Here is a 26,431-nt window from a genome sequence, read left to right on the forward strand (position 1 = left end):
AAAGTCGTCAGAACAAGGCAGTGATTCTTGTCTGCAAACAGGATAACCAGCTCTAAAAGATGCCTGTATAACCCGGTAGAATTTTGGAAACAAACATGTAAGGCGCCTGAGAAAGCTAAAGGAAGAAAGGAAAAAAAAAAAGAACCCCACTCAGCAGTAAAAGGCCATGTCGGGTAAACAGGAAAGAAAGGCTCGTAGCTGCTCGAGGCCCGGAGGGGGAAGGCTGGGGAGAGTTCCGATCTGAAATCCTGATAGGGGAAATAGAATGGACAGATTTCCTAACGCTCTGGCTGCCCAGATCAGTGATATTTCTGAAGGGCTGCTACCACCGGAGCCAAATGTCCTGCTGCCCCGGTCCTACTGCTGACCTGACTGTAACACGGCCCGAGCCACTGGATCTATTCTGGTTTTCTCCCTGACAGAGAGTCCTCCCACGTATCTGCCACCTTCAGAACAGCCCTCCAATTCAGGTAACCACATCCTTTTCACTAGTACTAGGTCTCCCAGTCTGTATTATGCTTCAGGGACAGAGGGAAACACGTGGCGAACACACAAGATGATATCAGAGACTAATATCCGCAACATTTTCCCCACCCTGTCATGGGGCCAGTATGGATTCCATCCGATCTCAGTAAGTTGTGTACAATAGTAACTGACTTTCACATCGATGACCTTGAGATACTCTGATCCAGTCCAATCTAAGCCAACAAACACTGATTAAGCACCTGCTATGTTCAGACCATGTCGTAGTGAACAGAAAGGGGTCTTTGGAGTCAGAAGGATCCGAGTTCAAATTCCGACCCTGAAATTTAATGTCTGTGTGACGCTGGGCAAATCACTTAACCTCTCAAGGCCCCAGGCAAGTCTTTAAAAGAGCAGCTGGTAAAGAACTGCTTTGGTGAATAGTTTCCTCATTGGGAATTCTTTTTGCTAAAGTGAAATCACAAATCTAGGTGCTGAAAATGGATAGAGTACCAGCCATGAAGTCAGCAGGAGGATCTAAGTTCAAATGTGGCCTCAGACACATATTACCTGCATGACCCTGGGCAAGTCACTTGACACATATACACATGTCTAGTTCCCTTCTACCTCTCCCCTTTCCTCCCCTCCCTTAAATGTGCTAAGTGATGGAGATAAAATTCAATTCATTTATTAAGCACCTACTATGTGCCAGATATAAAGACAAAAAGGAAAGATAGTCCCTGACCACAAGGAGCCTACATTCTACTGGAAAGAAGGGATACAACACAACAGAGAAAAGTTTGTAGACAATAATTTGAGGCGAGTTTGAGCACTCCCAAACAAGGGAACCAGGAAAGGCTTCCTAGGAAGTGAAGCCTTACAGGAAGCCAGGCATTCTAAGAGTCAGACAAGAGGAAGGAAGGAATTTCATGGACAAGGGACAGACTGCACAGAGACAGAAGGAGCAGATGGTCTGGAAAATACCAATTAGACCAGTTTGGCTGGATCATAGAGCATGCGAAGGAGGGTAACATGCAGTAAACCTAGAAGAATAGACTGGAGCCAGACTGTAAAGGACTTTAAATGCCAAATCCTAGAGGCAAGAGGGGAACCACATGGTCAGTCCTACTGCTTTAAGATCATTTTGGCAGCTGCAGGGAAGGCAGATCCTATATAAGATCTTACCATACCTTCTGAACTATGATCAAAAGATCAGATTATGTTCAGGATGGTTTTAATGGTGTTGGTTTTTTCCTCCTATTCTTTTGAAGTTAGTGATGCATTATATTGTCTATTTTTATTCTCTATCTGCAACTTTCAGGCAATCAGAATGTTCAATTGATAAACACATCCAGATAAATGACATTTATTATCTGGTCTTGAGGGCCTCAGTGTCCTCATCTGTAAAACAAAAGGGTTGGACTAGATGGCCTTTGAGAACCGTTCCAGCTGTGGATCTAAGAACGTGTGATGTTCTGAAATATTCATTACAACTAATGCTTGGCAAATTAAAATTATAAAATGCTAGGGAAGATGAAAAATAGCCCATACTTTTTATACCACTTTTCCAATAACAACCCCTTGGGGGAGGAAATTACTTTTAAGAATTATTACCCCCATTTTATAGCTGAAGAAACTGAGACTCAGACCCATTAAATGACTTGCCCAAAGTCCACAGCTATTAAATGTCAGTCTGGCACATGATAGCACTTAATAGATGCTTGTTGATTAACTGATTGATTGAAATTGAGGTCTCCTGATTTTAAGAACAGTGTTCTCTCCACCATCCCACGTTGGCTTTCTTCAGTGTCAAGACATCATTGACCTGAAAAACACAGAATTGAGAAAGATGAGAGAAATCAATGGCAAATCATAGATTTTCCCACAGTCATTACCAAGGATGATGACAGACCAGGAAAGTGTGATTAGTGATGTGGAACCCAAGGATGTGAAAAAGCTAAAAATTTTCCTTGGAGCAGGTTAGCTAGCTCTCATATCTTCCAGGAATTTAGCCTCTGGAACTGACCTCGAGCAAAACATTTAATCTCCCTGGGTCTCATATGTAAAGAGAAAAGAGGCCTTGGACTAGATGGTGTCTGAAGTCCCTTTCAGCTTAATTAATGCTTGTAAATTGACTGACTCTTTGAAAACTCAGGTCTCCCTGAGCAGAGTTCTCTCCACTAGTATGAGAACTGACAGATACACCAGGAGTTGGTGCTAGGCAAATGCAGCCACTAAATTGGAAGCAGTGTCATAATAAAACTGTTTTTTTATGTTCGTTTTTACAAAAAGGATATTCTAGAAGCAGGTTGTGATTTTGATATTCTCTATCTACTTCTAATGTCTTAGGCTCTTTGGGAGGATCAGCCAATTTTCAGTTTTCACATTTCACATTTGCAATAAGAAGAAGAAATTTAAAAGGCCAAAACCCAAACAGTAACCAGAGCTAAGTGAGTTCCCCAAATGCAAACACAGATCCCTCCAATAGATACCCTTTCTAACAGAGGGGAAGCAGAAACTGGGCTTTTGTTTTTTTTAAATTCAGTTGCCTCTCCACTCCTCCAGTCATTTTGCAAAGAGGATGTGCTACACATGGCACTGTGCCAGTTCTCCCTTAGACAAATGATGCAGGAGGCCTTTATTGTTTTCTTAGCACGCTAGATCAACAGGTAATTGCAAAAGAGAGATAGAAGTGTGACAATTGGAGCTAGAAAAAAGAGAGAGAGGTGAGATTTTTTTTTTTTAACTCTGTAAGGAGATTGAAAGAAATTAAAGCAAAATTTGTGGTACAATCTGGCTATCTGCAGGTAATGCCTGATTCCAGCTGTTGATTTTTGCGGCCAGGACATCTGCACACTGCGGTCTCTTAACAATGGTTAATGTTTAGAAAGGTACAGGGTGTTCTGGTTAAGGACGCTGCTCATTTCCTCTTCCCCCACAGAGTTCTTGTTATTGCAGACCTGCGAAGGAAAGGAAGGGCTTTTTCACCCCATGAAAGCACAAGACTCGGCGCCAAAGTCCCGCTAAATAGAAGGTCACTTGAAAATAAAGACAATTGCAGACTCCAGGAAACCCTCGAGTTTACCTGGGCTCCTGTGGGATCTCTTTGTCGAGGGACCTGGGGAGGGACACCCGGTAATCACTTAAATGTACTTTATTTAGGAAATGACAGGAAAGGCTGAATTAAATAGAAATCAAGGAGGGGTAGGATTTAAACAAGCAAAAGAGAATGGTTCTTGCACGTATATAATTTTTTTAAAGCAGGATTAAGTCCATAGTCTATCGATAAATTTGTTATAATAGTAGGTACCATCTATAAGGGGTTCTGAGAGTTGCAAAGTGTTTTGTGCCTTATCTCCTTATGATCCTTAAAAATGCTGTGCAGTGAGTAGAGCACCAGTGCTGGAGTTAGGATGATCTGAATTCAAATCCAACTGTAGACACTGACTGTGTGACTCTGGGCAAGTCACTTAACCTCGATTGCCTTCCCCCACCTCCCAAAAAATACTGTGGAAAGTAGGTTGTGCAGGCATTCTTATGTTCATTTTGTTGTAGAGGAAACTGAGACCATGAGAAATTAAGAAATTTGCCCAGAGAGGCTAAAGTACTTGACGAGGGTCACATAGTAAGTATCAGAGGCAAAATTTAAACTCTGATTTTTCTGATGATCTAAGTTCTGCCAGCATTCTTTTGCCAGACTGCCTTTATAGTAAGTAGCCCTCTCTCCTCCTGCCTCCTTTCTAAGGCTACTAAATCACATGTATAATAATAGACAAAGAGGAAGAGAACAAAACCTTTATTTATAGCCCACTGTGTGCCAAGTGCTTTATAAATATTATCCCATTTGATTATTCATGATTATTTATTACTCATCTCATTTGAGATTCACAACAACCCTGTGAGGTAGATGTGGTTATTATCTCTATTTAATAGTTAAGGAAACTGAGGCAGAGGTTAGGTAATTTGCCTGGGATCACACAGCTAATAAGTATCTAAGGCAGGATTTGAACTCCTGTCTTTCTGACTACAGATCCAAGGCTTTCTCTGTCGCACCACCTGGCAAGCCTTAGAGCTCTTCGTTGCCTAGGTCTAGTAAGTCATTTAAGAGATGATAGAACTAAGATTCAGAAGAAAATGGTGATATCACACTGGCATTTGGTACTAGGATCAATATTTGAACTCAGTCGACAGAGTGTATGCCCCAGAGTCAGGAAGACCTGAGTTCCAATGCTGCTTCCAATACATACATACTATCTGTGTGTATTTGAGCAATTTACTTAACTTCTCAGGGTCCCAGGCACCTAAGACTAAGTAGAAGAACCGGTGCTTCTTAGCATAGAAATTTCCTCATTCATCACAATGAAAAAGTTTTTTCTCCAATACATTATCTTTTTAAAAATAATTATTTTTGATTTACGGAATGCAATAAGCATAATATATTCTATAATAGAGTACAATAAAGAAAGGTGATTGCACATGAAACTCAGAAATATACAACCAAGGTATCATGTAAATGTATTTTTTCTTCCCTCCCCCCTCCCCTGCCCTAGAGGGGGGGTCTACCATTAGACCCAAATAGGTATGTGTGTATATACATATATTTTAATTTTATTAATAAAAATTTTATTAATGTTATTAAAATTTAATTTTATTAATACAAATTTTAATTTAACATATGCCTAATTTTAATTTAGTTTTACATATATGTAAAATTATTCTATATGTATTTCTATTTATCAGTTCTTTCTCTGGATGCAGTAGCATCTTTCTTCATATGTCCTTTGTAGGTAATTTGGGTATTTATAATATTCAAAATAACTTCTTTGCTCAAAGTCATTCTTAAAACAATATTGCTGTTACTGTATACAATATTCTCTTGGTACTGCTCATTTGGCCCTTCATCAGTTCACGTAAGTCTTTTAAAAAAATACCAGCATTTATTATCTCTCCTTTTCACTGTCTCTCACCTCACTGAACCATTAAAAAAGGAAAAAAAACCAGAAATACATATCCAGAAAAACAAATTAGCATTATGGCCATGTTCAAATAAGTACATCTCTCTTTGCATCACCATGGCAGGAAGTGGATAGCAAGTTTTTTCTTTGGTCTTCTGGACTTATAATTTATCATTGCATCAATCAGAGTTCTAAAGTCTTTCAAAGCAGTTTTTCTTTATAATGTCCTAGAAATTGTTCTAATTCTGCTCATTTCCCTCTGATCAGTTGATAAAGGTCTTCCCAGTTTCCTCTGAAACAGGGTATTTGGTCATTTCTTGCAGCACAAAAATATTCCATGACATTCATATGCCATAATTTCATTCCCCAATAGGAGGAAAACCTTTTAGTTTACCATTTTGGAGCTACAATGAAACTTTTTTATAAATATTTTTGTACGTGTGGACTTTTTGCCTCTTTGATCTCTTTCAGGGTAGAGGTCTGTCAGTTATACCAATGAAATTGCAGGTCTGCTTCCCCTGTCTCCATCTTCCAAAAAGCACAGGACAGCAGAGTGAAACTGAGTTTGGGTTCTCATCTTTATTTCACAAAAAGATGCTATGTCAAGAATCAATAAAAAGTGAAAGAATGCACATGCCTTTCTATCACTGAATTAAGATAAAATGACTTTTGAGTAAAACTCAGTGTTACAAATCACTGCATCATATAACTATTGATACTCAAAAGGAGTCAGAAACTATTAAGAAAAAGAAGGCTAATGTATCATCTTAATACCTGCCCCCACCACAATATGTACATACTACCTTCCTAGATATGCCCAGGTGAGCCCATCACATGGTCCTGATTTCCAAATACTTCCCTTTAGTAATTAAATAATCAGTCAACACATTATTACTCAATTGAAGATGAGTTTTATGGTTCCCACTCCCTTCCTGCCCTCCCCTCCACTGTACTATAAGGTTCCCTAGAGGCTTTGTTTTTTGGGGTTTTTTAAAATGTCTTTTGTATTCTAATAACAACCACTAACATGTTACAAAGTACTATCAAGTTTATTATTGTAGCCGGCTAGCACAAACACTATTTATGCGGTCCAAATACTTCAGTGGATCTTGGGACCATAGTTCTGGAGCCAGAAGAGACCTCTAAGGTCAACCCCCTGGTACAGCCCCCTTCCTTGTTCAAGGTCACATAACTGGTTAGAGTCAGAAGAGAATTCCTACCTATACCTCCTGACTCCCAAGACAGTACTGAACCTGAAGCATTGATGGACTTAGAATCAGGAAGCCTGAGATCAAAACGTCTGTGGATGTTTACCAGCTGTGTAACTCTGGGCAAATCACTCAACTTCTCTGAAGTCAGTTTCCATGTCTATAAAGTGGGCTGAAAAAAGCACCGGCTGTTTGTGAGGATCATATGGATGAGTTGAGGTATGCAAATCACTTTGCATACCATAAAGCATTTTAAATTTTTATTATAGTTGATATAGCATTATAGTAATCATTACCATAAGGTGAGGGGATGTACATTGATTAAGTAACTATTATGTGCCAGCTACTTTACAAATATTATCTTATTTGATCCTCACAACATCCCTGGGGGGTAGGCACTATTGTTATCTCAATTTTACAGTTGAAGAAACTGAGGCAGAAAGGGGTTAAGTGACTTGCCCAAGGTCACACAGCTAGGAAGGATCTGAGGCCAGATTTGAGCCCAGCTCTTACCATCTTCAGGTTCAGCACTTTATCCACTGAGCTACCTAGCTGCTTCTGTGATTCTCTCATTGATGTGGGTTCTGCATCCGTGAATGTGGAAACATTTACTTAGTGCCTAGCAGTGTGCTAGGGCAGCTAAGTGGTATAGTGGATTGAGTGCTGGCCTGGAGTCAGGAAGATTCATCTTTCTGAGTTCAAGTCTGGCCTCAGACACTTTCTGTGTGACTCTCGGCAAGTCACTTAACCCTCTTAGCCTGTTTCTTCATCTGTAAAAGGAGTTTAGCACTCCAGTATCTTTGCCAAGAAAACCCCAAATGAGGTCCCAAAGAGTCAGACATGATTAAAAATGACTGAAAAACAATGAAAAAAACAACTATGCTAAGCACCGAGGCCATAAACAGAAAATTGGGACAGTCTCAAGGAATATGTAGTTCTCAAGGAATATGTAGTCATGCTGTGCAACCTGGGCGACCCTTCTATTGGTCTTTATCTTGTTGCATAGATATGCACTGGCCCTCTTTCTAACTCATTGAGTGATTCTTTCCCTCCTTCCCCTCCCCAATATTCCATTTCTCATTTGTAATTGCAGTAGCCCACTCAAGCCCACCATGTATCTTTGTTAGATACAATAAGCTGGCTGGCCTACTCCTGATGACTATGCCCAGTATTTAGTTATCAACATGACTTTCAGCAAAGCCACTCAGTTCATGCCAGCCCATCCTGTAAAATAGGGTAGCAGAAATTGGCAGCGGATTCCTGCTAGCTATAGGTCAACTACATTTTACTCAGCAATTTTAAAAGGTCCATTTCAAAAATAGACCAAATCTTGTCTGACTACTTTATAAACTGTAAAATGGGAGGACTGGACTCTAAGTCATGTGATGCCTTCAATCACTTCTGAGATTTGTGATTGAGAATGAAATTTTAAACATTTGAATTTTATATTTAAAATTATTATCAAATTCTTGAAAGGGAAACTACACTTGGAATCAGGGAGACCTGGGTTCAAATCCTACCTCAGATGCTTAATAACTATGTGATTTTAGGCAAGTCTCTTAACTCTTTTGGGCCTCAGTTTCCTCATCTATAAAATGTAGAGGGTGGACCAGATGACCTCTTAGTTCCCTTATAGCTTCAAAATCTATGATCCCATGACATTCCAGTGAGCCTATCTCATTTTTCTCACCTTTGTATGTGAATTTATCAAGAAGCTGAGACAACTGTCACTTTTGGTTATTGTGAAGAGGAGGAGTACTTGTATCACCAATAATAGCAACCATTTAGATGATATTTTAAGGTTTGCAAAGTACTTTGAATATGTTATGATCTCATTTGGTCCTTACAACAACCCAGGGAGAAGGGTACTATTATTTTTATTCCCATTTTATAGATGAGAACATGGCATTACTACTAGAATTTCCATTGGTAACTCTCTCTATGTTCTCTCTCTCTCTCTCTCTCTCTCTGTCTCTCTCTCTCTATATATACATATGCATATATATGTATATGTGCACATATATAGTATATATATTATATGTATCATGAATATTTGTTATTACTATTATTATTGTTGTAGTTAATAATAACCAACATTTATATAGGACCTACTGTGCCAGGAACTGTGCTTACAAATCATTATCCCATTTAATCCTCACAACAATCCTGGGAAGTAGGTGCTAATATTATTCAAGTTTTACAGATGAGAAGATTGACAACAATTCTGGGAATTAGATGCTACCATTATTCCCATTTTACATATGGGGAAATTGAGGGAGAGAGGAGTTAAATGATTTGTTCAGGGAAACACAGGTAGGAAGTGTCTGAAGCAGAGTTTGAACTTAGCTCTTCCTGACTGCAGGTAGGGGCTCTATGCCTTGCAATACCTAGTTGTCTCTTTCAAACAAGATTTTTTAAAGGTGTTTTGGTTACTTATACAGGAAACACACTAGACTCAGAGCTACAAGACCAGTTATCCCCATGGGTGACCTTGGGGATGTTCCTTTGCCTCTCAAAACCTCAACATCCTCATCAGTTTTTTAAAATCTTATTTTTATCCCGAACTTAGCAAACACCAAATAAAATTAGCATTTCCAGCCACATAGAACTGGAGGAAGACAACTGTACATGAAATCTGCAGGTCTCTAATATATGTAGCTTGTTTTTCTTTTTCAATATATAATACATTCAACTTGTAGCTTTAAAAACTACCCTGCTTGGCAAATTTCAGAAATACCTGGGAAGACTTCCACAAACTGATAAAGTGAAATGAGCAGAACCAGGAGAACACTAAACACAGTAACATTGTATGATGAAGAGCTGTGAATGACTTAGCTATTCTCAAAAATACAGTGATCCAAAGGACTCATGATGAAAAATGCTACCCACCTCCCCAGAAAGAACTGATGTAATCTGAAAGCACATCAAAGCATACTATTTTTCACTTTCTGTATTTTTTTCGTGGTTTTTTTTTCCACTTTAGATTTATGTCTTCTTTCACAACATGACTAATATAGTAATAGGTTTTATATGACTGAACATATATAACCAAAAACCCCAAAACTATCCTACTTGTCTTCTTTGCTTCCTTTTGGCTTTCCTTCTGTTCTCTGCATCTAAAAAAAAGGGGGGGGCCCTCTATGATCCTCTTTCTTTATTGGGTCCTCATCTGTTAAATGGGAATAGTAAAATGTACATTTCCTACCCTACAGGGTTGTGGTGAGGAAAGCACTGTGTGAATTTTGGGTATGGGGACTGGAACTTGTGATTTTATTGATACAAGGTTCACCCAAATAATGGGGGTTCCCTCAACCAATGTAGGTTGGCACCTTTGTCTCACAGTCTTAAGAACACCAGGATCTGAGGTTTACTTAGAGAGTATCAGAAGCAATACTTGAACTTGGGTTTTTCTGCTTCTAAGACTAGCTTTCCATAAATTGGAACTATTTGGCCCTGCAAATGACAGCTATTGAGTAATTAGCTGTATTTGCACGCTTGTGTCTGATTTAATTTTGGAGGTAGAGGTATTCGGTGACAGATTCTGATAAGCCCCTTCCTCTGCCTGCAGGTCCCCCTGGGGCCCCCACATCTACACAAGTTGAAGGTTAGATGACTCAGATTAGGGCTGAGGTGGGCACATTCGTATTGTTTCAGGCCACACATTTGGTCCTTGGATAAACAATCCTCGCAATACAAGGTGAGTGGTTTCACTTTTGGCTAAATTCCTGAGGCTGTGATGAGGCCAGGCAAAGAGTGAAGGGGTTGGGGATGGGGTAGAGTGGGAAACAACTACGACAAAAAATACCACCAAATAATGAAAGGCGAACCGAATGAGTATGGCTGGAACCTGTTAGAGCAAAGCTATTTTTTTTTCAAGGTTATGGCTTTTTTGGTAACTGTGTACATTTGTTTCAAGGGTTTTAAATTGAGGAGGTGGGGGGAGGAAATAAATTCTTACTAGTTAAAAATGAAATTTGTAATTAAAATGATATCTAGTATATTTTTCTCTGAATCCAAGCCCTGCTTCAGATAAAGAGCAAATTTCTACCGTTTCTTGGAATGAGAAATCAGTCATTAAATATTTATTAAACTCCTACTATGTGCTGAGAGAAGGGAAAATTTAAAAAAAGAGAAAGATTGGGACGTTGGATCTTTGATTTGGAATTTTAAGAGCTATCAAACCATATGGGGCATCTTCTGTTGTCTCCAGTTTAGTCACACACCAGCAACAAATTTAAATGAGAAAACAAAAATGAATACACAATTGTGAGTGGAAATGACATAAACTCTAAAGGTTCATTGAGCCTGGATGAAATTCTAGTCACCAAGATAGTGAGTGGAAGGGTTGGGATTCAAACTCTAGTCCTGTGACTCAGTTTTTGTTTTCCCAAGGCACCACCCTATTTTGTGTAAAGTAAAATTTGTAAATTGAAATCCTTCTGAATACTTCTGGAAGAAGCCTAGATGGGGGGGAGGGAAATCCTTTTGTAAAGCAAATAGGGATAGGAGATAGGCTGGGCCAGAGTTTTCATTGAAGTGGGAAATTTCTAAAGGAGAAAGTCCATTTTCTACTTGACCTTTTATAACCTTAAAGGTAAAGGAGGTGAAGAGATGTGTTCTAGGTCACAAAGACCCAGGTTCTTTGTTAATTAGAGGTCATGGGAAAGACTTGAATTCAGGTCTTCCTGACTCCAAACTCTATTTATGTCATGCTGGCTTTCAAAAATTGAATCATCACTCGTAACTTAGCAGTCTTAAAAAAAAAAAAAAATCTCCTTTGATTGCTTAGAGACAGTGGATTTCTTGCTGAACTAGGCAAGGGATTTTGACCATCCTCTTTACTCTTGTCTAAATCTCATTTTTAAACACTTAAAAAACATCTTGCTCTGAATGATACAAGGCTTCTTTATTTTAGCTATTAAATTTGTGGTTGTTGTACCAATGGCCGTGCAGGCTGCTGAAGCAGGTGTTGTGGAAGGCTTAGAGCTTGGTCAGACATCAAAGGCTCCAAGGTCATCCGCTGCATCCCTGGTCATCACCAGTTATTCTGACTTTTGTCTTGTTGCTGGACTTCAGTGACTCTGGAAGAGAGAGGGAGACTGACGACTTTGTGCAACTCTGACTCACTTAAATCCAGCTCACAGGCGAGTCAAGAGATGACCGATAATGTCATTGGTCCTCTTCAAAAACACAAAGGATGAACAACCAAACAAATTGGTAGAGTCAGGAAAATTCGATTTCAAAACCCATCCCGGGCACTAGCTGAGGTATCAGAGTTTACTCATTCAATTTTGTGCCTCAGGAAACTCTCTAAGTCTCCTAAACAGAGGAGGTTGAACTCTGCACTGGGGGAAAGGTGTTTTTGTACTGGGACTTTCCTGAGTAAGGAGTCATAGGGCTGTGGACCTACAGCTGGAAGGGATCTTAGAAATGATGGAGCCGAATTCCTTGGTTTTGCTTGCACATTATCTCCTTCATGAGTTTCTTGGAGAAGAAAAGTTGCCTTTCTTGATTTCCCCAGGACTTAGCACAGTGCTTAGCATATGGTAGGCGCTTAATAAATGCTTTTTGACTGACTGAGTGATCATACAGCCAGGACGAGATTTCAGGTCTCTGGACTTCCAATCAGGCTTTCCACTATCCCAAACATCCTCGACATATTTTACAACAAATGCATTTATTTAGTTGCCAAAGACCAGAAATAAAATGTGCTGGATGCAAATATCTTTAGCCTCACATACACAGAATACTTTCCGTGTAGAGCTGAAAGAATAGGTAACAGCAGCCTATGATCTTGAGGACACAGAAAGCATGCTAGTCGGTACCATATGCTGCTTTCTCCTCCTAACATGTTCAGAATTACATTTTCACTTGATTGCCTTTCTCCCAAGCTCCATTTTACACGTCAGGAAGCAAATGGATTTGATTGGGATTTGTTCTTCACTGAACCAAATCCCCTAGCATCCAGTTCTCTTTCTGCCTGATAGAGGCATTCCAAATTGGCATCAACCAAATGACATGCCCCAGCAAGAAAGAGACTGCTTATCTGAGTCACATGCAATTGAGAGAGACATAGACAGAGAGAGGCAGAGACAGAGACCCAGAGAGACAGAGAAAGACAGAGATGGAGACAGACACACAGAAAGAGACACAGTCACAGAGACACACATAGAGACAGAGTGAGAGACAGAGAGACAGAGAGTATTTGTAATAAACAGTCCCTAAAATCAGATTAAATAAAAGTTCATTTTAACCTCTGAGACTTTTTAATATTTTTTCTTCTAATATTTGTTACAGAAATTTTCCTTAGTAGAATGTAAGCTTTTTGAGGACAAGGACCAATTTGTATATTGTTTTTGTATTACTAGTCTTTGCACAGAGTGGGTGCTTTATTAAGCATCTGTTGAGTAAATATATTAGACTTACCCAGAACTACTCCATTCTGGTTTAGTTTTCTTTTGTATGCCCAAGACCCAGTAAGCCCCTTTAACTGCAACAGGCTTGTTTTTAGAATCTATAAGGAAATGGGAAATGTTCCAGAGGTCTCCATAATGAAGAGGTATTTTTAGTTTCTTTGAAGCGTTATTGTCACTGAGGTTTGGGGGTGAGGATAGGAAGATGGTGAGATATGAAACTTTCATCAGAGAGAAGGGACTTCCTCCCCAAGTTGGTAATATCTGCCAGTCTCTCCTACTCTTATTCACTCATTCACCTAGTCAATTAACATTCTTTTTTTAGGTAGCTGCTTATGGAAAAAAATCCCCTGATATCTCATAACAGTGTAGAGGCAACTCTGGGTGCTTAAGCTTTATGCCAGTAACACAGATACTCATCGAATCCTGTCAAGCTAGAAATGCTTCGAGAATAGTCCCAGGCACAAACTGTATTTATTATTGACTTAGTCTGGGGACTTGCCGGGAATTTGGAGGGAGGTAGGAGAGGAGATCAGACTCTCCTGAACACTTTACTCACCATTTAACAGCAAATAGGCAAATTTGTGGTTGAGCCATCTGCCATACTCTGAAGAAATGAAAGAGTCCATGCACAAAACTTAACACACTCTAGTATGATTTATTGAAGGGTATTCTTTCTAGCAAGCCAAGGCTTAGCATAGCGCCTGGCACATAGTAGGTATTCAGGAAGTATTTATTCGATTGGATATCAAAGGTAAGGAGGGAAGAATTGAGATGGATTTTTGAATCCAATCTTAATTCTTCTTTCCTTACCTTTCTTTCATAATCAGTTGCCAAATTTTATAGGTTCTACCTAAACTGCATCTTTTGTATCAGTCCCCTTCTTTTCACACACAAATCTACCACCGCTGGTCCAAGTCTTTATCACTTCTTGCCTGGACTATTATAATAACTTCTCAATTGGTCTTCTTGAATGAATGGATGATTAAAAAAACTAAATTATTATGGGCTTATTATATGCCACTCACTGCTTAAGAACTGGGACACAAATATAAAAAAAACAAGACAGTGCCAGCCCCGACCTCAAGCAGCTTACATGCTATTAGACAGGTAACAAACAAAAGAGAGTGATGTCCAAGGAAAGGCATTATGGTCTTCAAAGTTTTCCAGAAGGTCATTGAGGCTTTAGGGGAGTATATATTGACACATGTCATTTAGGAATAATGGGTGTGGGGAGGGAAAGGAAGAAGGGAAAGCAGAGAGAAGAAGGTAGCTGTTGAGGAGAAGACCTTTTTCTAATCTGTCCCTCAGTAGGTTCCAAAATAATCTCCCTAAGGAACAAGACTGATCATGATAGAAAAACCAGAATTTAAGAATACTTTGAAGGACCAAGCACATTTTTACATCAGTTGACTTGCCTGGCCCTTCTAGTGTTAGAAATTCAGCACTTTTCCCCTTTTAACCATAATATAAAATACCAGTTCCTCAATTTGACATTTAAAGACCTTCCATAATCTGATTCCAGCCTGTCTTTCAACCCTTGCTTTATATAACCCTCTTCTTGAAGTCTATACTCTAGCCAAACTGGACTAGTGTTGTTGAAAGTTACTAGCCATTTCTAGATTCCAAAGGCTATCTATCCCTCCATGCTCATAATGTATGCCTTGCTCATCTTACAGTAGCTCTCAGAATCTTTTTCTTTCAAGACTCATCTCATGTACCATCTTCTCTGCCTAGCTTTCCCTCATCTCCCATTTGAATATCCTATATCTTGTACAGTTCAATTCCCAGAAAAAAAAATGCCTATATCATTGCCTCCAGTTACTTGCCTGCTGCTTCTCAGTTCCTTCTGACCTCATCACTCAAGACAGTCTGCCTTCTGACCTCATCTATCAATCTAAACTGCTCTCTCCCATCTGGGAGATGTCTCATCTGAAGGTCTTTTCTCAGTCCTTCTCCCTGATCTTTCCCTAGGTGTTACTTCTCTCTTTAGGTTCTCTAGCCATCTTCCTTTTTCTTTGCTGGATTATCATCCATGTCCTCCTCTTGTGTGATAGTATACTCCAGGGCTCTGTCCTGGGTCCTTTTATCTTTTCCCTCTATACTCACTGTCCTGGTGATCTTGTCAGCTGCCATGAGTTCCATGTCACCCCTATGAAGATGACTTCCAGCTCTATATATCTATATATCTAGCCTTGTCTGAGTTCTACCTCTTCATCACCAACAGTCTACTGGACATTTCCAACTCAAGTTCCAACTGTAGGCATCTCAAACTCAATATGTATAACACAGAACTCATCTTTCCAGTCTTCTTCTTAACTTCTGATCGTACCTTTCAATGCATAGTACACATTACTTTTGCAAACTTTATAGTCTAGTCAATTTACCCTCCTTACATAAGATATCTCCTCTCCAGTCATTTGTACTAGCTGTTTCCCATGCCTGGAATGCCCTCCTTTCTTACCTCTACCTCTTAGAATTTCAATTTTCCTTTAAAATTCACCTCAAGAGTTTCCTTCTACATAAAAGTAGATTTCTTAATCCTCTCAAGTGCTAATACTTTTCTCTCAATTTATTTTATATATACCTAAGGATGATGTCTCCCTTTATTAAACAGTAAGCCCAAGGATAGACATTGTTTAACTATTGTTTTTCTATCCCTAGAACTGAGTTCAGTGCTTGGCATATAATAAATATTTCTTGAATTTAATTGAATTAGGGGAAACCTTGGTGACCCAGCACATTGATGTACATTGCTTTGAGATTGCTTCTACTTCCTCACCCTAGAGTTTACCAAATGGACTCTATCTAGATAGATGCTTCTATACTCAAGTGAGGCATTAAGATAAGGTGAAAAGGAGTCATGGCACTTGGGATCAACTTCTGGCTCTGCTATTTATTACCTTTATGAACTTGGACAAGGCACTTAATGTTTCTGAGCCTCAGTCTCCTATGTGTAAAATGAAGGGGTTGGATTAGATCATCTCTAATATCTCTTCCAATTCTAAATCTATGATCCTATGATCTGTTTGCTTTCACAAGATCCCATTTTCCCCTGAAGTTGCTGCTATGTACCTTGAATCTCAGGTACTAGGTTGGTGACTCAAGAACATTTTTTCTCCTCTCTTTTCAATACTACATATTTAGATCCATTTTGGGTGAGTTGAAACTGATTGGACATTTAATGGTACAAAATTATCTTAAATCTGGATGCTTTAAAAATTTCTATCCATTTTAAAAAAGAATTTCAGAAAATAGAGACATTTTATACTCAGTTAATCTTAACCTCAGGGCTAATTGGTAACATGCAAAAAAGCCATTGGTCATAGTCACTCATAGAAGATAAGCCTTCTGGTGAAGATGCTCCTTCTATCTCATTGCTACCTTCTAGATCCTGGTCAGAGAAATGTCATGTCACTGTAGCTAATAAATAACCTCTATCCCAATAATTCATACCTCTGGATATCTGTCCCACAACTCTTAGGATCTGTGTAGTTCTATACTGAGGAAGACAAAGGCACTAAAATCCATTACAAATGGGCTCATCTAGGGTAAAGACTTCTGGTACACCAAGTCCACCAAGTATGACAAGGTCAAATAAGGCTAAACAGAAAAGTTGGTAGAATTTCTTTGGGGTCAGCATTTATCGCAGGTATTTATCAGTCACTCTAGCTACATCCTCTCCTCTCACCTCCTTTAGGAAGGGGTCAAGGTAAACCAGGGAGTGAGGTTTATTGTTTTGTTTTGGGCAAAATATCTCAGTTCGCCTCTGTAACTCTGCGTGACCTTGGCTTGATCATTTCTCTGGGTAATGGTTTCCTATTAGCAAACTTGGGGTAATACTAGTAATTCTCTAATTCTGTGTGACCTTGACTTGTTCACTTCTCTGGGTAATGGTTTCTTATCAGCAAACTTGGGGTAATACTAGTAACATTACCTACTTCATTTCTGGTCATGCACTTAATTAAAGAAAGCATGTAGTAGACTTCAATTATAATCACAGGAGTTATTAACAAAGGCACAGAAGGTTGTCATTAGTATTGGTAGAGAGTATTCTCATGCCCAGGAATTTGTAGAACTTTTGTCTGCTGAAATATCAACACTATGTTTTTATTATTATAGTTTATATTATCATGTCATGTTATGCAATATTATAATTATTATTATAGTTTTTACATTATTAATAATCATAGTTTTCATTTAAATGGGGATTTATGTTTTACAAAGCACTTTACATCAACCCAAGGTAGGTATTACAAACAGAGACTTGGGACAGATTTTAGAGGGTCTATGTCCTTGGATGGGGAAAAAAATGTACCTTTATTTTATTATATTTGGTTTCCTTTGTAATCCTATGGATTTTATGTATTTAAATCCATTATTCTGACAAGGAGTCTGCAAGCTTCATCAGATTGATAAGAGGCTCCATGACACAAAAGTTTAAGTATCTTAATGTTCAATCTACAGATGAGGAAACTGAGGCTCAAAGAGGCTAAATAATTTGCCTACAGCCAACCTGATAATTAGTAGTCAGATCTGACACTTGAATCGAGGTCCTTTGTCTCCCAGTTCATTGCTTTGTCTACTGTACCATGGTTAGCCAGGACAATCCTTTCACCGATGGGAATAAAACCCAGCTGTAACAGGGAAGACACTGGTGTATAGACTACAGCATGGGATTTAAATTCAGACCATCTGAGTTTAATTCCTGGTTCTTCTACCTTTAACTCTCTAAGATTCAGTCTCTTCATCTCTAAAATGAGTGGGTTGGATCAATGATCTGCAGAATCCCCACTAGTTCTCAACTTACAATGCTATGATAATCTTAGCATTAGTGCCAGGTCGGTTGGGAAAGATAGTTTTGAGCAGGGTATAGGAAGGTCTCCCAGGAACCCTTGAAATGACATATCATAGGCAATCACTGACTGCTACCTATGTACCTAAATAGCTATGGCTAATCCTGCCTGTCTGGAGATCAGCTCATGGGAACCACTGATGGGAAAAAATAGAATACAAGATTTGTGATTTATATTTCCTATTTTAAATAAAATCTATTAGAGCTGTTTGGAAAACTTATTCAGGTAATTCTTTCCCCACAATATGATGGCTTTTAGAGCTGGCCTGATTTCTCTCAACCCTGACTGTGCTGTTTCCTTGTAAAATGTGACCCCTTTGTACAAAGTGCATTGAGCACATCTTTCTTGCTCATTTTTCCATTCATCAGGGGAAAATTCCAAAGGTTATTTTCCTGAAATCTTAATCTTACCACTTGCCCTATAATTTTGAACTAAAATCCTTCTTTAGACTGATTCACCGCAAAGCCCTAAGGACCGAACAAGGCGCCATTATTATGTAGGTAGCTATTTCCAGATAGCTGACATTGGCTAATTCAACTATTTATAAGTAACTTTGCAAATGTGACTGACCTTCTGATGTGGGAGTTACTGATTATGGGGCTTTAACTGATAAAAAAAAAAAGTTTCATTAGATCAGGTTAACCCTAAGGCTTCAGTCTGCTTTAGAGAAAATAGTGAAGAGAAGGGAAAAATAAGAGTTTTCTGCTTTTATTGTGAAATCACTAACAAAACTAGGAGACTGGAAATATATTTCAGTTCAACAAATATTTCTAACATCCTTAAGATGTGAGTTCATCAGTTGTGACTGGCTCAATTATTAGCTCTATGCAGATGACTCCCAAATCTATATATTCCAGAGTTTAATCTTGGTCCTGAACTCTAATTTTACATGCCTTCTGGATAGGTCTTCCTGGATGTCACCTTAAATTGTCTAAAACATTAATCATTATTCTTCCATATCTTGACTTTCCACACCTCTAAACTTCCCCAATACTATAGAGGACATTACTATACTTCCAGTCACCCAAATTCACAATCTTGGAGTCATCCTTGGTCCTTCCCTTTCTCCTCTCTCATCTTCCATTTTCTTTCTTTCTTTCCTTCTTTCTTGGCAATTGGGGTTAAGTCCAAGGTTGCACAGCTAGTGAGTGTCAAGTGTCTGAGGTCAGATTTTAACTAGGTCCTCCTTACTCTAGGGCCAATGCTGTATTCACTGTGTCACCTGGCTGCCTCCCTCATTCCCCATTTTCCAATGAGTTTCCAGTACTTGTCAATTTTCCCTGCACAAAATCTATTGTATCTGTCCCCTCTTCATTCTCACAATCACCACCTCACTTCAGGTCTTTAATTTCTCTTGCCTGGATTAATTCAATAACCTAATTGGTCTCTCTGTTAACAGTTTCTCCCCTCTCCAATCCATCTTCCACAGTTTCCAAAATTACTTTCGTAAAACATTTCCTAAAGCTCTCCAACGTTTCTAGAATAAAACATGAATTCCTCAGTCAGCTTGACCTTCAAAGTCTTTGACAGTCTGGCTCCAGACTGACTTACACACACCATTTCATTTGAGACTCAGAACAGCTCTGTAGTCTATAGATGAGGAAATGGCTACTCAGAAGTGGTTTGCCCAAAGTCACGTAGCTATTAAGTGTCAGGAATAGGATTCTAACTCAAGTGTCCTCTCACTCCAGGTCAAGTGCTCTTTTGACCACAGGCTGCCTTTTTGGGCGGAAAAGGGACTAAACTTTTTATTCTGTTTATCTCCAGAGGGCAGAGCAAAGGTCAAGGGTGTAATTTACATAGAGGATTTCAGGTCAAACTAAGGAAGAATTAGATCTAAAGCTAAAGTGGGTTGTCTCATAATGGAGGGATCTCGTCATTGGAACACAAGTAGAAGACGAATGGCCTCTTGATGGGGATGGTGCAGAGGGCGTCATGTAAAATAGGGTTAGACCATATCAGTGCTTCCAAATCCAAACTGTTCTGAGGACCAGTAAAACCCCAGATTTGCTGTATGCATGAAATAGACTTAAAACATAAACATTCATACACAGTGAAAAAATAAGGGTTTGGAGTAGAATTTTATTATGTCTTAACCTGATCCAAAAAAGCAGGAGTGACAACCTGATCTCAAACTCATCAAAAGTAAAAATAGATACACACACACACACACACAAAAACCAAGAGAAAACTACATTTTAAAGGCATTATAGGTAATGAAACAACATCAACATTAAACATCTACACAGCAATATGAATGATATCTAAGTAGTCAAAGGAAGGCCATATGGCAGAGTCATTAGAGAACAGGCACACTTTGGCTATGTGACTTTGGACAAGCAACTTCACTCATTAGAGTGTGAGTTCCTTGAGAACTCTTTTTGTTTGTTTGGGTGGTTTGGTGTTTTGTGGGGCTTTCCCTCCACCCTACATTTCTTTGTGTCACCATTACTTAGGAAAATGTTTAACACATAGTAAGCACTTAACAATGCTTCTTGGCTTCCTGCCTTTAGAAACATGATAATCATAATAAATAATATTTTAACAACAAAGTAATCAAAAAGAAAACAATCAAAATAATAAAAACAGCAAAAATATTAAAATTCACTTTAATATAACAATTGATACTGAAAAAGCCATTGACAAAATAAAGCACTTGCTTATTTTAAGAACATGAAGAATAAAAGTCTTTCTTTGATATGATAATTTTTAAAAAAATCCTAAGCCATGAGCAGGCATTATTAATCAATCAACAAGCAACAAGCATTGATTAAGCACTTATGTGTGAGGTAAAGGGCAGTTAGGTGGTTCAGTGAATAGAATGCTGAGCCTGGGGTCAGGAAGACTCATCTTCCTGAGTTCAAATCTGGCCTTAGAGACTTACTAGCTATGTGACTCTGGGCAAGTCACTTAACTCTGCTTCACCTTCCTCAACTGTAAAATAAGCTGCAGAAAGAAATGGCAAGCTATTCCAGTATCTTTGCCAACAAAACCCCAAATGGGGTCACAAAGAGTCGGACGTAACTGAAACAATTTAAGAGAAGTGTGTCAGGTAATGTGCTGAGCTACTGTAGAATAGGGAGTGTTTGAGATGAATCTTAAAGGCAATCAGGTATTCTGTTGGAAGTGGAGAGGAGAGAATTCCAGACACAGGGAACAGCCAATGCAGATGGATGAAGATGGGAGTGAGTGTCAAATGTGATTAATGGTGTATAAGCCAGTATTTATGGATCATAGAGAATATGCAGAGAAGTGAAATTCAAGAAGACTGCAAAGGAAGGAAAAGGCACTATTGTAAAGAGCTTTAAATGACAAAGGACTTTCTATTGTAATAGTGAGCAAACAACATGATAAGACCTCTACTTTAGGAAGATCATTTTAGCAGCTGAGTGGAAGTTGATTTGGAGTGATGAGAAAATTAAGACAGAGAGACAAAGTAGAAGGATATTGTAATAGTCCAGGAAAGAAATAATAAGGACTTGAACTAGTGTAGTAGCTATATGTGGAGAGAAGGAAACATATATGAGAAGTGTTATGAAAATACAAATGACAAGATCTGGCAATAGATTAGTTATATGGGAAGAATGAGAGTAAGGAATTGAGGCTAATGCTGAGATTGTGAGTCTGCAGGAACAGAAGAATGGTTGTTGTTCAGTCGTTTCAGTAGTTTGGCTCTTTGTGATTCCATTTGGATTTTTCTTGCCAAAGATATTAAAGTGGTTTGCCATTTCCTTCTCCAGCTCATCTTACAGTTGAGGAAATTGAGGCCGGGTGATGTAGCTTGTAAGTGTCTGAGGTCAGATTTGAACTCAGGTCCTTCTGACTCCAGGGCTAATGCTCTAATCATTATGCCGTCTACCTGCTCAAAGATGGTGGTACTCTGGACAATAACAGGGAATTTTAGAAGAGAGGAGGGCTTTGGGAAAAGACAATGAGTCTTGCTTTCAACATGTCCAATAGGAAGTTGGTGATTATGGCACTCACAGGAGAGTCTGAGGCTAGATAAATACATCTGGGAATTATGTGATAACTGAATCTATGGGAGACATTCAAGAGATTTATAGAGAAAGAAACTATAAGACTTGATAACTGATAGGATATGCGGAGTGTGCAAGAGAGAGAAGTCAAGGATTACGCTGAGGTTGCAAATTTGGGTGACTTAGAGGATGGTGGCACCCCCTGGAGTCATAGGGATGTTCAAATAAGGCAACAGAAACAATAGAACTTTCACAGTTAAATCAGTGATAAAGCAAGGGTGCGCCCTGTCTCTATTATTATTTGATATAGTGGTAAAAAAGGCTAGTTACAGCAATAATATGGTACGGGGCAGGGGGGTGAGGGGGCTGAAAGAATAAGCATAGACCAAGGGGAACAAAAGGTATTTCTATTTGTAGACAATCTGATGCTTTACTAGAGCACATATGGAAAAAATGTTATCATTTTTGTAAAGTTAGAGGATACAAAATAAATCTGTGAAAAGCTCCAGCCTTTGTTAAAACTTATATCAAAACCCAGGAAGAAGAGAAATTCCATTTACAATAACAGCAAAAAGAATTAAATATCTTGGAATTAATTTAATGAAACACATATAGGATTTATGCAAATGGAACTACAAAATTTTTTAATAGAAATAAGAAAATGCCTAAATAATTGGAGAAAGATTCAATGTTCATGGCTGAACTGCACCAGTGTGGTAACAATACTATTAGAGTTTCAGTACAATATTGATAAAATTATCAAAAGGATCATTCATAGAATTAGATGAAGTAAAAACAAATTTCATCTAGAGAAAAAAAAGATTTAAAATATCAAGGTATAGGTAAAATGGGAAGGAGGTGGTGGTGGTCTTGGTGTTACCATATCCTAAACTATATTAATAAAATAGCAGTTCTATTACTTGATTAAAAAAATAGAAAAGTTGATCAGTGGAATGTGATAGACTCACAAGACTTAAAAACAGATGCCATGGCAGCCTTGAGTTCCAGAGCCCAAACTACTGGACAACTGCCTATTGGTTTAGAAGGAATTTCTAGAGAGCACTGTGGTGAACCTTTGACTTAGATAAGTAACTCATGCCCTGTACCACTATAAATTTCAAACAGATAAATAATCTAAAATATTAAAAGTCAGAACATAAAAAAATAAAGAACAGAAGGTTCCTACTTAATGACAGGTGGAAGATCAAAGGGATCATGAAAGGCCAAACAACAAATAAGAGTCAATAAACATTTATTAGGTACCTATTAGGTACAAGGCACCATGCTAAGTAAGTGCTAGGGAGGCAAAGAAAGGTAAAACACAGTCCTTAGGGAGTTCACAGTTTAACAGGGAGACAACATGGAATCAGCTAGGTACAAACAAGCTATATACAAGATAAATGAGAAATGATTGACAGAGGGAAGGCACTAGACTTAAGGGTAATCAGAAAAGGTTTCCTGTAGAAAGTGGGATTTTAGTTTGATAATTGAAAGAAGCCAGGTGGTGGAGATGAGATGAGAGAGAATGCCAGATATGGGGAACAGCCAGTAAAGATGCCTGGAGTTGGGAGATGGAGTATCTGGGGTAAGTAAGGAAGCCTGTGTCACTAGATTGAAGTGTGTGTGTAGCGGGGGAGAGTAAACTAAAGTGTAAGAAAACTGAAAAGTGGTGCAGGTTATGAAGAGCTTTTTACACCAAACAATTTAAATTTTGATCTCAGAGATGATAGGGAGCCACTGCAATTTATCAGATAGGTGGGGTGACAGTTTTAGGTGTTTTAGGAAGATCATTTTGACAGATAAGATTGGAAGATGGACTGCAGTAAAGAGAGAGTTGCGGCAGGCAGACCTACAATAATCCAGGCATGAGGTGGTGGCAATGTTAGAAGAGTTAGAAGAGAGAAAGGGGCATATGCAAGAGATGCTACCGAGGTAAAACCGACAAGCTTTGAAAACAGATTGGATATGGGGGTGAGAGGAACTGAGGAATAAGGTTTCAAGCTTGAATGACTGAGAGGTAGATATAATAGGAAGCTAGGAATACGGGAAGGTTTAGAGAGAAAGACAATGAATTCACTTATAGTTGTGTTGAATTTAATATGTCAATAGTACATTTAGTTCAAGTTGTCTAATAGTTAAGTGGAAATATGAGACTAGACACTAGCCCAGGGGTTAGGGTGGGTAAGTAGATTTGAGAATCATTAGCATAGACATGATCATTGAATGCACTGGAACTGATGAGATCCCTGAGTGCTACAGTATAGAGGGAGACAAGAAAAGGGAATGAGACTTAGTTCTGTGGGACATCTATGACTAGTAGGTATAACCTGGATTATATAAAATTAAAAACATTTCCACAAATGAAATCAATGCAGCTAGCATCAAAAAAAAAAATAAAAATCCATAGAGCAGAAAAATACCTTGGCGTTAAATAATTGATAAAAGTCTGACATCCAAAACCTATAGGAAATTTGATGTAATTCCAAACAATTAAGATAATTAATATCTAATACACAAATTGTTAAAGAATAGGAACAATGAACAAAAACAAATTATCAAATATAAGTTGAAAATGTCCAAAATTGCTAATAATCAAAGACATAAAAATTAAAACAACTTTGAATCTATCTCATGTCAATATTATCTCAAGCTAATAAAGATGCCAAAAAATAGAAAATCATTATTGCAAGAGTTGTGGGAAGTGAAGCATACTAATTCATTGCTGGTACAACTGTGAGTTGGCTCAGTGACTGTTCTGAAAAACAATTGGGAATGATGTGAGAAAAGTGGCCAAATTATTCACACTCTTTTACCCAGAGTTTCTACCACTAAGATTATATGTCATGTTGGTTACTGACAAAAGACCCATGTACAAAAATGTAGCATTCTCTGTTGTAACAAAGAGCTGAAAGCAAAGATATTTGCCCCTGAAAAAATTCTGATATGTTGAAATTACTTCACAGTGATGATGAATATGAAGACTTTATGGAACATGATATGGAGTGAAGAAAGCAGAAGCCTTCAAAACCACAAGAAGCCGATGACTAAGAAAATGTAATTAAAATCAACAATAAGTGTCCATAGAACCCTGGTCAAATACATGTTATTGCCACATTCTACCAAAGTTAAAGTCCGCCTTTCCCCTTTTCTTTGTTAACAATCAGATTGATCAGATTGGGGGCGGGGGGCAGATATATTTTGTATAGGCCTTACTTTACTTGTTGGTAAGCATCTGTCATGTGAAAACAAAATGTATCAAAATGTTGAAAAAAAAAAAAAAAAGGAAAATGAACTACCAGCCAGGTTCTATCCAGGAATTTGGAAGGATTCTGTGAGGGCTACTGCCAAACAGGTAGATGGCATGTGTTTTTCTATTACTGGTACCAAATGGTCCCCCTCATTGACTTAGATAATTGAGAATTGGCTTTATTTTCAAGTAACTAGACAGAAACCAGCTCTTTCCCCTCCAAAAAGGTTTATCTCTAATATTTCAATAGGTTGATGTATCTGTGATCTTTTCCATATGGCTACTTCATCCAATGGCACATATCACAACCTGCTATGCCTTTTTATTCTGCATTTGCATATTATTCAGTTGTTTTTCAGTCATGTCCAACTCTCCATGACCCCATTTGGGGTTTTCTTGGCAGACACATTGGAGTGGTTTACCATTTCCTTCTTCAGCTCATTTTTCAGATGAGGAAACTGAGGCAAACAGGGTGAAATGACTTGCCCAGGGTCACACAGCTAGTAAATAACTGAGACCAGACTGGAACTCAAGAAGATGAGTCTTCCTGACTCTAGGCCTAGCACTCTATCCACTATGGCTCCACCTACCTAGAGGAATACTGCGGTTTAAGAAAATGGTCTGAGATTCTGAGATCTGGTTCATATTTTCTTTCTTTCTTTTTCTTTTCGGAGACAATCAAGGTTAAGTAACTTGCCCAAGGTCAGGCAACTAGTAAGTATCTGAAGTAAAATTTGAATTCAGGTTCTGCTGACTCCAGGGTTGGTGGTCTATCCGCTGCACCATCTAACTGCTCCAGTTGGGATAATATTTTCCAGAGGATCATAGGACATTAAATCTGGGAAGTATTTAAAGGATCCTCTTCTTGACATCCTTATCTTACAGAAGAAACTGGACCCATTTATCACATAGGATATGGCTCACACAAAATGATCTAGAGACCAGAACTTGTTTTTTCTTCTTCTTCTCCTATATTATAGACCTACAGACCAAATCTTACCAGTAGGTAACAATCCTTGAGAAAAGCTGTAGAAAGAGAGGAAAGGCAACTTACAAGGTGTTTTGGTTCTGTGGCTCAGACTGTACAATGAGTGTAATGGCACCAAATGCTTCAGTTACTTGTGAATAAACAGTTATAGCATTTTATCATCTCCAGTTGTGTACATTTACTGGTTTTAATTGCTTCCCATTGCAGGTTCCAAAATGCCTTTAGGAATAAACAGAGCAATTTCCTTGAATAAACACACTTTATATTGCAAACAACAAAATCAGATACCTCCACCCCAAGTCCCCCAAAGGTCCTTCCCTTCTTT

The 26,431-nt window shown here is 38.5% G+C and overlaps 1 long non-coding RNA gene across 1 annotated transcript; it reads left to right on the top strand.

Moving 5' to 3' along the window:
- Positions 1-222: 222 nt before the first annotated feature.
- On the top strand, positions 223-24,992 carry LOC140534462 (uncharacterized). The gene is made up of 2 exons (XR_011977320.1): positions 223-470; positions 24,835-24,992. It is a non-coding gene; the product is annotated as an uncharacterized lncRNA (long non-coding RNA).
- Positions 24,993-26,431: the final 1,439 nt, after the last annotated feature.

Source organism: Notamacropus eugenii, chromosome 3, assembly GCF_028372415.1.
Source record: "Notamacropus eugenii isolate mMacEug1 chromosome 3, mMacEug1.pri_v2, whole genome shotgun sequence".
NCBI classification, from domain to species: Eukaryota; Metazoa; Chordata; class Mammalia; order Diprotodontia; family Macropodidae; genus Notamacropus; species Notamacropus eugenii.